Genomic DNA, 13,056 nt, shown 5'->3' with positions numbered 1-13,056 from the left:
TGAACCCAGGAGGCGGAGGTTGCGGTGAGCCGAGATTGCGCCATTGCACTCCAGCCTGGGGAACAAGAGTGAAACTCTGTCTCAAAAAAAAAAAAAAAAAAAAAAAAAAAGATGATGCTGTGATGGAAAACCTAGGAAGCCATACTACAATGGATGACATTTGAAAAGGATGGTTCTTTGGGGGAGTAAAGGATTTTAAATATGCAGTTGAGATTGCTGATAATACAAACAACAAAACAAAATAGATAATTCATTGAAAATGTAGGCCTGAGGACAAATTGAGATCATGTAAACAGCAAAGTTCTCTACGTGAGTGAATGGAGTGGAGAACAGAACCTTGAGGGAATCATATATCAGTGCTTTCCAATATGGTAACCACTAAGTACATGTCACTATGGAGCCCTTGAAATATGCTGGTGAGACTGAGGAATTAAATTTTAAATTTTAAATAAAATTTAAATTTATCTATACAATGGATAAAAAGAAATTGGTAAAAAGAAATAAACTGTCAAGCCATGGAAAGACATGAAGAGGGCCAGGTGTGGTGGCTCACGCCTATAATCCCAGAAGTTTTGGGAGGCCAAGGCGGGAGCACTGCCTGAGCCCAGCAGTTCAGGACAAATCTCTATTTTAAACAAAACAAGAAGATATTCATGAAGGGACCTAAATGCATATTGTTAAGTGAACGATGCCAGTCTGAAAGGACTATATACTATAATGATTCCAACCACATGACATTCTGGAAAGGTAAAACTATGAAGATTGTAAAAAGATCAGTGGTAGCCAGGGGTTCAGAGGATGAGGTAGATGAGTTAAGTGGAACATGGGACATTTTTAGGTCAGTGAAACCATTCTGCATGATTCTAGAATAGTGTATATATAACGTTAAGCATTTGGCAAAACCCACAGAACTGTCCAACACAAAGGGTGAATCCTAATGTGAACTACAGACTTTAGTTAATAATGTATCAACACTGCTTCATAAATGATAACCAACATACCACACTAATGTAAGATATTAACAGAGAAAACTGTGAGAGAGAGCATAGATGGGAACAGTGTATTTTTTTGTGCAATTTTTCTGTAAATCCAAAATTGTTCTAAAACAATAAATCGATCAAAAAGCTCAAATTTACATAGCCAGAAGTAGTTAGTGGCCAGTATTGAACAGCACAGGCCCATATAAATACTGATGTGAGAAGAAAATGAGAATGGTATATGAAGAATTGCTTCATTTCTGACCACCTCTCCCAAAAGTACACAGAGTTAACCCTAAACTATATAAGATTTTATATGTAGTTTCTATATTAACATTTTACAGAATGTGAGCAAATATTCTAGATGAATATCTTTCTAAAATTATTTTTGTTAAACAGAATTTAAGGAGAAAAATAACATTTTTCTCCTTAAATTCTGTTTAACAAAAGTAATTTTAAAGGTGTCAGGTACTACACTGACATGTAAATGTATATTATCATTTACATTTCCAAATAACCTTTAGAGAAAGATATTACTATTTCTGTTTTGAGAGATGAGGAATTATAAGGCTTAAGTCATAAAAGATGAGAACCTAGGTCGTGTCATTGCACTCCAGCTTGGGCAATAGTGAGACTTCGTCTCCAGAAAAAAAAAAAAAAAGCAAAAAAGTTATTTTTATAATTTAAATGTATTGAGTACATTAGCTTTCCACTAAATGTTACTCTAAAAAAATTGAGGCATATATAAAAACACAGAAACACGTATTTACAAAAAGTTGATATTTTCCTGAAAAACTTATCACAGAAAACCACAAATTTTACTGCAGAGTTCTAAATGTTCTGATACAATCCTTTTCCTTACTATCTTTTCAGTTTTGTTTTCTTGTTTTTGCTAATTTTTTTGAGATGGGGTTTCACTCTATTTCCCAGGCTGGTGTGGAACTCCTGGTTTCAGGTGATCCTCCTGCCTTGGCCTCCCGAAGTGCTGGGATTACAGGCTTGAGGCACTGAACTAACTTAAGTTGTTCTTATAACAAAATTATAATTATGTATATTAATAAAATTTTCCCTAAGGAGAGGAGGTTAGTATCAAATTTAAGTTCTTCTTTTCTACTTAGATCTCCTGTAACCTCATTACAAATCTTTACTAAGAACATAAAATGACTTTCGTTTCTTACAAATTTTAAGATTTCAGTTTAATCAAAGTACCATTTTGAATTTAAGATGATGATATATATCCAAAGCCCCAATCTTAGCAGTAATTCTAAAAGTCCAAGCTTATTAGTCTTTATTCTAGAAAGAAAAAGAAAAAAGTAATTTTGTCTCCCTCAGTCAGCCAATTAAAACAATCCAAAAAAGCTTATTAAACAATTGCCTTTGTAAGGGTGTTTTATGTTTTTAAAGGTGTTCAGGTATAGAGCCAAGATCAAGTTTTCTAACACTTATTCAACAAGAGATTAAAAGCAGAGTGTTAGGCAAGTCAAAACTCTAAATATTCTCAAAGATTAGCTGAATAAAGTAGTCATAAAGTTAGATTCATAGGGATCGAAGAGTTTCAGTCTAATTCTAAAAATTGCTTCCCAGTGTAACTTCAAATAAATCCTTTGTGAATATTCCTAGTTTCTTCTACACATTAAGAAAAACTAAAAGGCAAACAAGTTTTAGAAAAGAGACTAAATAAGCATTAGTTGTTCACATCTGCAAAGAACATCAAATTTTAGTTCTCACAACCAATGGAGAAATACAAATGAGTCTAAGTGTTTGAGTAAAACTCTCTGGAGTGATCAAAACAAAACTTCTATGATTCTCAACTTTTCTTCCATAGAGTCCCTGGCAGATGCCTACTGTATTTAGAGAAGCATGCAAAGAATTAGGAGGTTTTTTTATTCCTAACAATCACATCCCAAAGTTTTTTCTGCAATTTCAATTGTACATAGTACTGTTCTTCAATGTTGACTCAAATTAATTTCATTTAAATCCACAGAGACAGAAAACAATGGCATTTCCTGGGGATTAGGGAAGAGGAAAATAGAGAGTAACTACTTAATGGGTACAGTGTTTCCTTTTGGGGTAATGAACATGTTTTGGAATTTGAGCTGGTGGCTGTACAACACTGTGAATGTACTAAGTGCCACCTAAACTGTTTACTTTAAAATGGTTAATTTTGTTATGTGATTTAACCTCAACAAAAAAATTACGTTAATCTGTAGACAAAACTGACCCCTTTAGAACTCTTTCCTTCTTCTTCAAAAAAAAAAAAAAAACTGCTACCATGTTCAAATGCTAGTTATATCTTAGAAATTGTTTACACAAAATGAAATTGTAAGTTAAATTATTACCATATGTGCACAGTAATAATCAATGAAGGTACAATGCTGTCAGTTTAAAACATTGCTATGCCTGTGATCTCAGCACTTTGGGAGGCGGAGGTGGGAGGATCACTTGAGCCCAGGAGTTTGAGACTACTCTGGGCAACACAGCAAATGCTATCTCTATCAAATAATTAAAAACAAAAAAAAATTAGCCAGGTAAGGCAGGAGTATCACTTAAACCCAGGAGGCTGAGGCTGAAGTGAACTAAGATAGTGCCACTGCACTCCAGCCTGGGTGACAGGGCATGAGTGATTGTTATTCATTCATACATACACACATACGGCTTTGCTAAAATGCTTGATAACTGTCAAAAGAATATTGCTCTGACATACATCTGTAGATGGGTAGAGTGATTTTAAATTTGAGGAAAATTCTTACACCAAGCCTCAATCAGGAAAACATTATAAATTAATAAGAAGTATCTAAACTAATAAAAAGCAAACAAGAATATTATACAAGAAGCAAACAGGCACTATCCTGACCAAAAATGGATAGAAATAAATATGCTAAAGTTAACTGTCTTGGGGATATAGGGCAACCACACTTCAAAAATAGAAGGAATCTACCTTAAGAAACTCTGCAGTAGGAAAAACTCGTTTGTATAAACGCCTGACAAAATTAATCTTTTATCATAACTTCTAAAGCTAGCCCAAATCCGGCCTAGATTCCAGGATTAAACAAAAGAAAAAATCTTGGAGAAGGTTCTAGAGAACAGGCTGACTGAAATCTGTGACTGTTTTGATACAGGCCAATCTGAGAATTTAAATCTCTCTGAACCCAATCCTGAAGAATACCTGAACCCTGAGCACAGGGCCAAAGCTAAACCAGGTCAGAATGCCCTGCCAAGGAACATCCTGATCCGAGGTGTTCACCAAACAGGGATCATTTATCAGTTTATTCTTCACCTTGTTGGATGCTGACCACTTTCAAGATATATGCAAGAGTAGACTGATTAGACCAACCAAACTTAATTTCAAGCCCTAAGATACGGAAATGAAAAATACTGCAGAATTCTAAATTTCCTATGGCTTAAAGAAAAAAATTTATAAATGAAGAACTTCAAGTATTAGCTGACTCAACTTTAACACCATTGAATATATTTAGTTATTATAAAAATTTTATAAAGTATTTCAAAGACACAATTTAGTAATTGCTTACATAACAAACTAGCCATGAAAACAATTATAGCAGTATGATAAATCTGCCCTATGTAAATAGTATGAGTTTTTATATTTTATAGTATTCAGATATGGCAAAAACAAAAATAAGTGTTTATTTTGTGATTCACATGAATAAATACTTTTTTGGTCTTATAACTAAATATCTGGCAGAATACAAATAATGATAATAGGATGTTAGAGCTAACACAGTTTGCAGGCCAAAAAAGGAGTCTGTCAACACAGAAGATGCTTCAAAGTTTAACTGTGACACACGTGTTAGTGGCAAAGAATCTAATTTGTGTCACAAGACCTGGGTCTGAGCAAGCTCTTCTGCCTATTAATTATGTGATCTTTTTGCTGGTTGCGTAGCTACTCTTAGCTTCAGATTCTTCATATGAAAAAATGAGGACAATAAAACTAATACTGCAGCATAATGAGGAAGATTAAATATTTTTATTCGTTCAACAAATATGTTCTAAGAAACTGTAAATTTTTATTTTGTACAAAATTACTCTTTCCAATCTTTTCAAATAAATCAAGCATATATTAACTTTTAATATTACCAAGAAAATATAAATCTAATTCTCTAATTCTTTTTTTTTTTTGAGACAGAGTTTCACTCTTGTTACCCAGGCTGGAGTGCAATGGCGCGATCTCGGCTCACCGCAACCCCGCCTCGTGGGTTCAGGAAATTCTCCTGCCTCAGCCTCCTGAGTAGCTGGGATTACAGGCACGCACCACCATGCCCAGCTCATTTTTTTTTTGTAGTTTTAGTAGAGACGGGGTTTCACCATGTTGACCAGGATGGTCTCGATCTGTTGACCTCGTGATCCACCTGCCTCAGCCTCCCAAAGTGCTGGGATTACAGGCGTGAGCCATTCTTAAGCTCTGGTCCCAAAACTTCTTAGAAGTAAATTTTTATTACTTGAGAAAATCTGAACTGAAGTAATCAGAGTAAGTATTGATATTGAAGATAGGTCAGTTGAGGAATCACATCTTAAAACTGTTTTGACACAAAATAAATAAAAACAATTCCCTAATTTTTTTTTCCTATTAAACAGAAATAGGGACGCAGACTAACTCCATATATTGCTGGGTCAATAACCAATCTCAAATACAAAACCTTACCACTGAAAAACATTTTTCAGTAAAATGATATTAAATATGAGGTAAATTTGTCCTTGACATAACACAGTGAGATTTTTTTCATAACAGCACATGAACCACTTAAAACTTACAACTTATTAAATTACTATTGCTCTAATAGGTTTAGGGCCACACATAAATTTAAATATCATTGTAACACAGACTTTAGTTGGAATCTGTACTGATCTAACAAAATTTAGTGCAGAAGAATAAATCACAGAGTTGAGCACCTAAAAAACGGTGTCCTTCCTGAAATATTTATTTGCGAAAAAGTCACATCAGGAACCACAGAAAGTTGTTCTCCATCATTCAAAAGATCAAAACATCTGCAACATTATTTATGCTATGCATAAAAGGAAAGTCAATATTGATATTCATTCACTATACCTCAAATCCTAAACAAGATAACTCAACCTCTATGTTTACTCAATTGCTAGTCTACTCAGTATCAATTGTTGAGGAAGAACCAGAAACTAGACTAGTGCTGCTTATTTGACTTCATGTAACCTGAACATGTTTTTAATTATAACAGACTTGGACCTATTCTAATTAGAAATTTACCCTTAAAAGGGGTAAAAGATATTAACTGGCATCTTTTCATCAAAGTCTTCCTTAAGAACACAATCTATAGCACTTAGGCCTTGCAATTGAATGTTAAACAGTGAAAAGCAATCCCTTGGATGCATCCAAGCAATTTTAATATAAATTTCTGCATACCCAGGTAGAAAGTAGAATATAAATAACTTGAATCTACGTTTTTCCTCACTTATAAAAAAATGTGGGAGAAGCCTCAAAAATTAAGTTTAAGGCAGGGCAAGGTGGCTCAGGCTTGTAATCCCAGCACTTTGGGAGGCCGAGGTGGGCAGATCACTTGGGGTCAGGAGTTCCAGACCAGCCTGGCCAAGAGAGTGAAGCCCAGTCTCTATTAAAAATACAAAAATTAGCCAGCTATTCGGGAGGCTGAGGCAGGAGGATCGCTTGAACCCGGGAGGCGGAGGCTGCAATGAGCCGAGACCGTGCCACTGCACTCCAGCCTGGGCAACAGAGAAAGACTCTGTCTCAAAACAAAACAAACAAAAAAACAAAAACAAAATCAAATTTCAAACTCAGAGAAAAGTCTGGTCTTGAACAATTTCAGGACAAATTACTGAAACACGACACAATACACAAGCAGCTCTATGGCTGGAGATAAACCACCTCTGTCTCCTTTAGAAGTGCTTCCTGAGGTCCACTTTATGATGGTTAATGTTGCTTCTTACACTGCATGTTAGTAATTCAAAACGCCTAGCTGAAATAAAAGTTCTCTTTAAACATTACAATTTGTCTCCGAGTTGCCAGTAAGTGGCTTTGTTTCCAGTTTCATGGGCTATTTGGGGATGTCAAGAGTTGTATTATTACTGTTGGAAAAGAGCCCTGGTTTCAATCCACTCTCACCTGGAATGCGGGCATAACTGATGTTTACAGAACTGATGTTTAGAGAGGAATATCCTTTACCACTCCATCCTTTATCGATAACCACGTTTTGTATATTTTTGTTGCATTTAAGTTTTTTGTTTTTCTTTTTTAAAGACACACGCACACACACAATTTCCCCATCGCCGGGAGGGAGAAGACTGCCAGGCTTGATCTCCAGGGCCTTCGGGGAGACAGACACCGTGAAACCCACTTGGCCAACGAAGGGGAGTGCTTCAGGGGCTGGGGGAGGGAGCAGTGCTAAGGTGCCGGCAGGCAGAGGCGGCGCCTGTTTACAGACGCCTTCGCCCTCCCCACCCCCACAGACGAGGGGTCCAAAAAGCAGCTCCCGTTCGCACTCCCCGCCCGGCCAAGGCCCGTGAGTACCGGAAGAGCCAGGCAGCCCTGTGGCCCCCTCCCTCTCGTCCGAGCCTCCCTCGCCCTCCCCTCGGCCTACCTACCCCGACAGGCCCTCCAGGCGGCACGCAGAGGCCTGAGGCCTAAAGGACGCCGGCCACTGACAAGCCCCTGAGCAGCCGGCGGGGGCCCTGCGGAGCCTGGGGCCGGCCGGGCGGCCGCTGCGGCGGAGGAGCAGAGGGCGGGCGAGGACAACCCCTTCCCGACCACAGCTGCCTATTGTTCCCGACTGAGGCCCCGGCCGCCGCAGCCCCGCTCCCCAAGTCGCCGCCCGCCGCTCGCTCACCGCGCTGGTCCGAGCAGCAGCTCCTCTCAGCTCCGAGTCCCCGCGGCCGTCGCCACCGCCGCGGCAGCCGCCGCCGCCGCCGCTGCCACCGTTGACTCTGACTCTGTCCCAGGCCGCCGGGCCACGGCTGCCGCCGCCACCGCCAGCGCCGCCTCCGGCCTCCCACCTGCTGCTGCTGAGGCTGCTCCTGCAGCAGGGGCCATCTTGTTGGTCTGCCTCCTCTTCCTCCTTCTCGTCCTCCGCCGCCCAGTCGTTCGTTGTCCTCGTCCCCTTCCTCTTCCTCAGGCTCCGGACCGCCCCGGAGACTGGGGCGGAGACGAAAGCGAGGATCCTCCCTTAGGAGGCGGGACGGGCGGAGGGGCGGGACGGGCGCGGGGACGAACCTCTGAGTCACCGGCCACCAACGCCCGGGAGGGGGGCCGGCGACGCTCTCCGCGGCGACCCGGCGTCCTGCGCCCTGAACCGAGGAGCGGGTCCCTCCGTCCGGCCTGCCCTCCCGCACCCGCGCCTGTGGGCTCAGCGGGCCAGTGGCCGGATGGCGAGAGTAAACTGGGGGAATTTCTGTCGTTTCCATCGAATCCCGCACTACTTCTACTCTGGGCTTTCTCAGCCGTTCCCCAACCCTTGTTTCTTTTCCACGTCTTGTCCCACACCCCATTTCTTCTCCCGTGTTATCCAGGTTCTGGATCGCATCAGCTTTGTCCTTGTCACCCCTCTCGGAGTTCAGCCTCCTAAGGCGCTGAAACAGCCCAGAGGCCGGGACACGCCACTCCAAAGCGTTTCTCCTGGGCTGTGTGAACAATAAGAGTTGTCTGGGGACGACAGGAAAAGATTTGACCCATAGAAAAGCTCCTGAAATCTAAACTTGCGACTCTAAAAGTTTCTTGTCCCTCGTGGAAAACGTGCCGTTATGGTTTTGAGGAATGAATTTCAAGACAATTCATTTTAGTCAAACCTTCGCTTTTGAGATGGGGAAGAAATGGAATTATTTTAACACCATATAGTACTAATTTCGAAATAAATCATCTAGAATAGAGGAGAGAGAGAGTCCCCGAATAACTATTTAATACTCTCTACTCGGCGCCATCACCTTTTTTGCTTCAGGACTTGGCCAAGAGAGCAGAGATTGTGTTTTTCTGTCGTTTCTTCACTGTTTACTTCACAGTACCCCAAGAGAAGCACTTCTGCCTTTAACTTGATACAATGGAATCGCTATCACAGATAGTGTTTTTGTATTATTTGTAAGAAATATCAAACACCTTCCTAAACTCTTGGCGGAGAATTCTTTTAAATTAACATCCTCCTGCTACTGAGATCTCAGCTTCTTTTTAGACCTATTGATGTCTTTCTATTGATTGGAATTTGCTGCCTTTGAACTGGGTTTAATCTGTAATCGTCTTTTCAGCGTGCTAAATAGTAACCCCAGTCCTACAGAGAGTGAATTTCTAGCTACCACAGGGGGATTTAGGCTAGCATGTGCCAATCTAAAGGCTATCTCTTATAGCCTTTCCCTCCTCAAACCAGGCCTCTGTCCCCTGCTAGGAAAAGCAGATTAATCTGCTCCTCCTGCTTTTCTTCCTCCTCCCTTCTTACTCCTAGGGAACCTTCCACAACAGAAGGTTTTAGCGGCTGTTGCTAGGCAAACATGCCAACTTCCTTGTTTAGGTGAAGCAAGTATCTCAACTTCCATTACAAGCAACCTAGATAATGTAATTTCTGTCAACTATTAATAGCTGTACCTCAATTGGTAAGGCTCCTTAAAGGTTCCCTTGTTCAATATGATTTTTAAGTTGTTTATTTTTATCTCATCAATGTTTCAATTAAAAAAATAAGTTAAAAATGGAGGCACTTCCCCAAATTCATTTTAGTGATATAATTAAACAGAAGTATTTGACAGAAAAAGAAGAGCAGCTTCAAAGAAAACACTTGTATTTACAAAAAAAAAAAAAAAAAAAACTAATCTGTGAGAAGTCATATGTTTTAAATTCCCCAGTCAGACTATACGTATAAGATACAGAGGATGAGGCCTGCACTTTGTAATCCAGCACTTTGAGAGACCCAGGCAGGCAGATTACGAGGTCAGGCGATTGAGACCATCCTGACCAACATGGTGAAGCCTCGTCTCTACAAAAATACAAAACAGCTGGGCATTTGAATATTTCAAATTTGAAAATTTCAAATATACATAAATAGAATGATATAATAAAAACCTGAGAGCCCATGCCTGTAATCCCAGCACTTCGGGAGGCCAAGGGGAGCAAATCACCTGAGGTTAGGAGTTTGAGAGCAGCCTAGCATGGAGAAACCCTATCTCTACTAAAAATACAAAAAATTAGCCGGCCATGGTGGCATATGCTTGTAGTCCCAGCTACTCAGGAGGCTGTGTGGGGGAGGATCGCTTGAGCCCAGGAGGTCGAGGCTGCAGTGAGCACGTTCACACCACTGCACTCCAGCCTGGGGAACAGAGTGAGACTTCATCTCAAAAAAAAAAAAAAAAAAAAAAAAAATTAGGCTGGGTGCGGTGGCTCATGCCTGTTAATCCCAGCATTTAGAGAGGCCAAGGTGAGAGGATCACCTGAGGTTGGGAGTTCAAGGTCAGCCTGACCAATATGGAGAAACCCTGTATATGTTAGTCTTTTGTTTCTTAATCAGATAAGAATGACAAGTCATCAAATACATTTTTGCTCTTTGCATGAACCCTAAAAAAAGATTACTGCAACTTTTCAGATCATACAAAAGTCAGTTAAAATAATGCCTTATGTTTTCAATACATATTCTAATATGCCTGTACTATATTTTCTTTTTTTTTTTTTTTCAGATGGAGTCTCACTCTGTCACCCAGGCTGGAGTGCAGTGGGCTCAATCTCGGCTCACTAGAGCCTCTGCTGCCTGGGTTCAAGCGATTATTCTGCCTCAGCCTCCTGAGTAGCTGGGACTACAGGCTCGTGTCACCACACCTGGCTAATTTTTTGTATTTTTTTAGTAGAGACAGGGTTTCACCGTGTTAGCCAGATGGTCTTGATCTGACCTCATGATCTACCTGTCTCGGCCTCCCGGAGTGTTGGGATTACAGGCTTACAGGCATGAGCCACTGAGCTTGGCCTGTATTATATTGTTTGTTTCTCTGATTTTTTTTTTTTTTTTTTTTTAAGACAGAATCTCACTCTGCCTCACCCAGGCTGGAGTGTAATGGCGTGATCTAGGCTCACTGCAGCCTCCGCCTCCCAGGTTCAAGCGATTCTCCTGTCTCAGTCTCCTGAGTAGCTGGGACTATGGGCATGTGCCACCTAACCCAGCTAATTTTTGTATTTTTAGTAGAAAAGGGTTTTCACCATGTTGGCCAGGCTGGTCTCGAACTTCTGACCTCAGGTGATCCATCTGCCCTGGCCTCCCAAAGTGCTGGGATTACAGGTATGAGCCACAGCGCCAGGCCTTTTCTTTTCTTTTCTTTTTTTTTTCTTTTGACATGGAGTCTGACTCTATCGCCCAGGCTGGAGTGCAGTGGTGCAATCTCAGCTCACTGCAACATCCACCTCCTGGGTTCAAGCGATTCCCCTGCCTCAGCCTCCTGAGTAGCTGGGACTTCAGGCGCATGCCACCACACCTGCCAGGATGGTCTTGATCTCCTGACCTCGTGAACCCCCCACTTTGGCCTCCCAAAGTGCTGGAATTAATGAGCCACTGCACCTAGCCTCCTGTGATATTTTTTAGAATAATAATGCTTTTTAGGTTATGCTGCATGACTTTTTAACCTATTACATGCTTTAAAATTGTTCTAGAATGTGTAAATGTCAGCCTAAAACACTATTTGTCGCATCAAGGCTAGAAAAGACCTTAGATACCCACTTACTTCAACAGTTGAAGCTGAGACTAAGAAAGACTGGATAGATCACTTATCTACCCAACTACTTCTTTATAGATAAACACCATGTAATTGAGGAGGGGTTTAGGGAGCAGAGAGGGCTGGGAAAAGAAAAGATTAATAAGGTATATATCCCTGCCTTAGAGAAATTGAATAACTTAGTAGGAACAATGCAGTAAGATATTCATGTAAACTAGAGTATCAAGTACTTTAGTGATTAGTGCATAGAAAGTGCAAAGTCAGGCTGGGTGTGGTGGTTCACACTGGTAATCCCAGCACTTTAAGAGGCCAAGGTGGGTGGATCACCTGAGGATAGGAGTTTGAGACCACCCTGGCCAATATGGTGAAACCACATCTCTACTAAAAATACAAAAAGTAGCCGGGCATGCTGGCTGGAGCCTATAATCCCAGCTACTCAGGAGCTGAGGCAGGAGAATCACTTGAACCCAGGAGGTGGAGGTTGCAGTGAGCTGAGATTGCGCCACTGCACTCCAGCCTAGGCAACAAGAGCAAAATTCCATCTCAACAACAACAATAAAAAAAAAAAGAAAAGAAAAGAAAGAAAGTATAAGTCCTAGGCCGGGCGCGGTGGCTCAAGCCTGTAATCCCAGCACTTTGGGAGGCCGAGGCGGGTGGATCACGAGGTCAAGAGATCGAGACCATCCTGGTCAACATGGCGAAACCCCGTCTCTACTAAAAATACAAAACATTAGCTGGGCATGGTGGCGTGTGCCTGTAATCCCAGCTACTCAGGAGGCTGAGGCAGGAGAATTGCCTGAACCCAGGAGGCGGAGGTTGCGGTGAGCCGAGATCGCGCCATTGCACTCCAGCCTGGGTAACAGAGTGAGACTTCATCTCAAAAAAAAAAAAAAAAAAAAAAACAAACAAACAAACGAAAGTATAAGTCCTATGAGTGTTAAAATCATTCTAATGTCATGGAACCTATCTTCTGACAGATGGCAATTCTGTGGTATTAGATATGTACCCAGGGGCCTAGAAATCCAATCAACTCTCAATTTGGGACACCAGGGGGATGAAGGAGGATAAGGAACAAGACATTGAAAGGTAGGAGAGTAGAGTTTGGATTAACTAAAAAACCTGGTTTAAAGTATGTCTGGGACCTGAGACCTCTCCAGTGTAAATAATTTATGTAAGGGGAGGGAATAACATCCTCAAATACACACACACACAAAATGGGGAGTACTGGAGCTGAGTCACTTGGATTTTCTGAACTGCTTTAGGTAAAGTAACAATGGGAAGTTGTCTTCTCCATCCTTACTGTCCTCCCTTACCCTTATGCAAAGATTCTCCATGACTTCCTACTTCCTCTCCAGTCCACAAAATTATACCCTTCCTATTACAAAGTTCATACCTTTCCTGTTAC

General features: G+C 41.2%; 1 protein-coding gene across 1 annotated transcript in view; it reads right to left on the bottom strand.

The window, feature by feature from the left end:
• RC3H1 (ring finger and CCCH-type domains 1) overlaps positions 1-7,940 on the bottom strand; it is a 93,459-nt gene extending 85,519 nt beyond the window's left edge. Inside the window, exon 1 of the mRNA XM_017529911.2 lies at positions 7,811-7,940. The gene's annotated coding sequence lies outside the window, so the exon portion shown is untranslated. The remainder of the gene's footprint in view (positions 1-7,810) is intronic.
• Positions 7,941-13,056: the final 5,116 nt, after the last annotated feature.

Source organism: Cebus imitator, unplaced genomic scaffold, assembly GCF_001604975.1.
Source record: "Cebus imitator isolate Cc_AM_T3 unplaced genomic scaffold, Cebus_imitator-1.0 Scaffold62, whole genome shotgun sequence".
NCBI classification, from domain to species: Eukaryota; Metazoa; Chordata; class Mammalia; order Primates; family Cebidae; genus Cebus; species Cebus imitator.
Note: the sequence above shows the minus strand (reverse complement) of the source record. Positions and strands in the feature narration are given on the sequence as shown.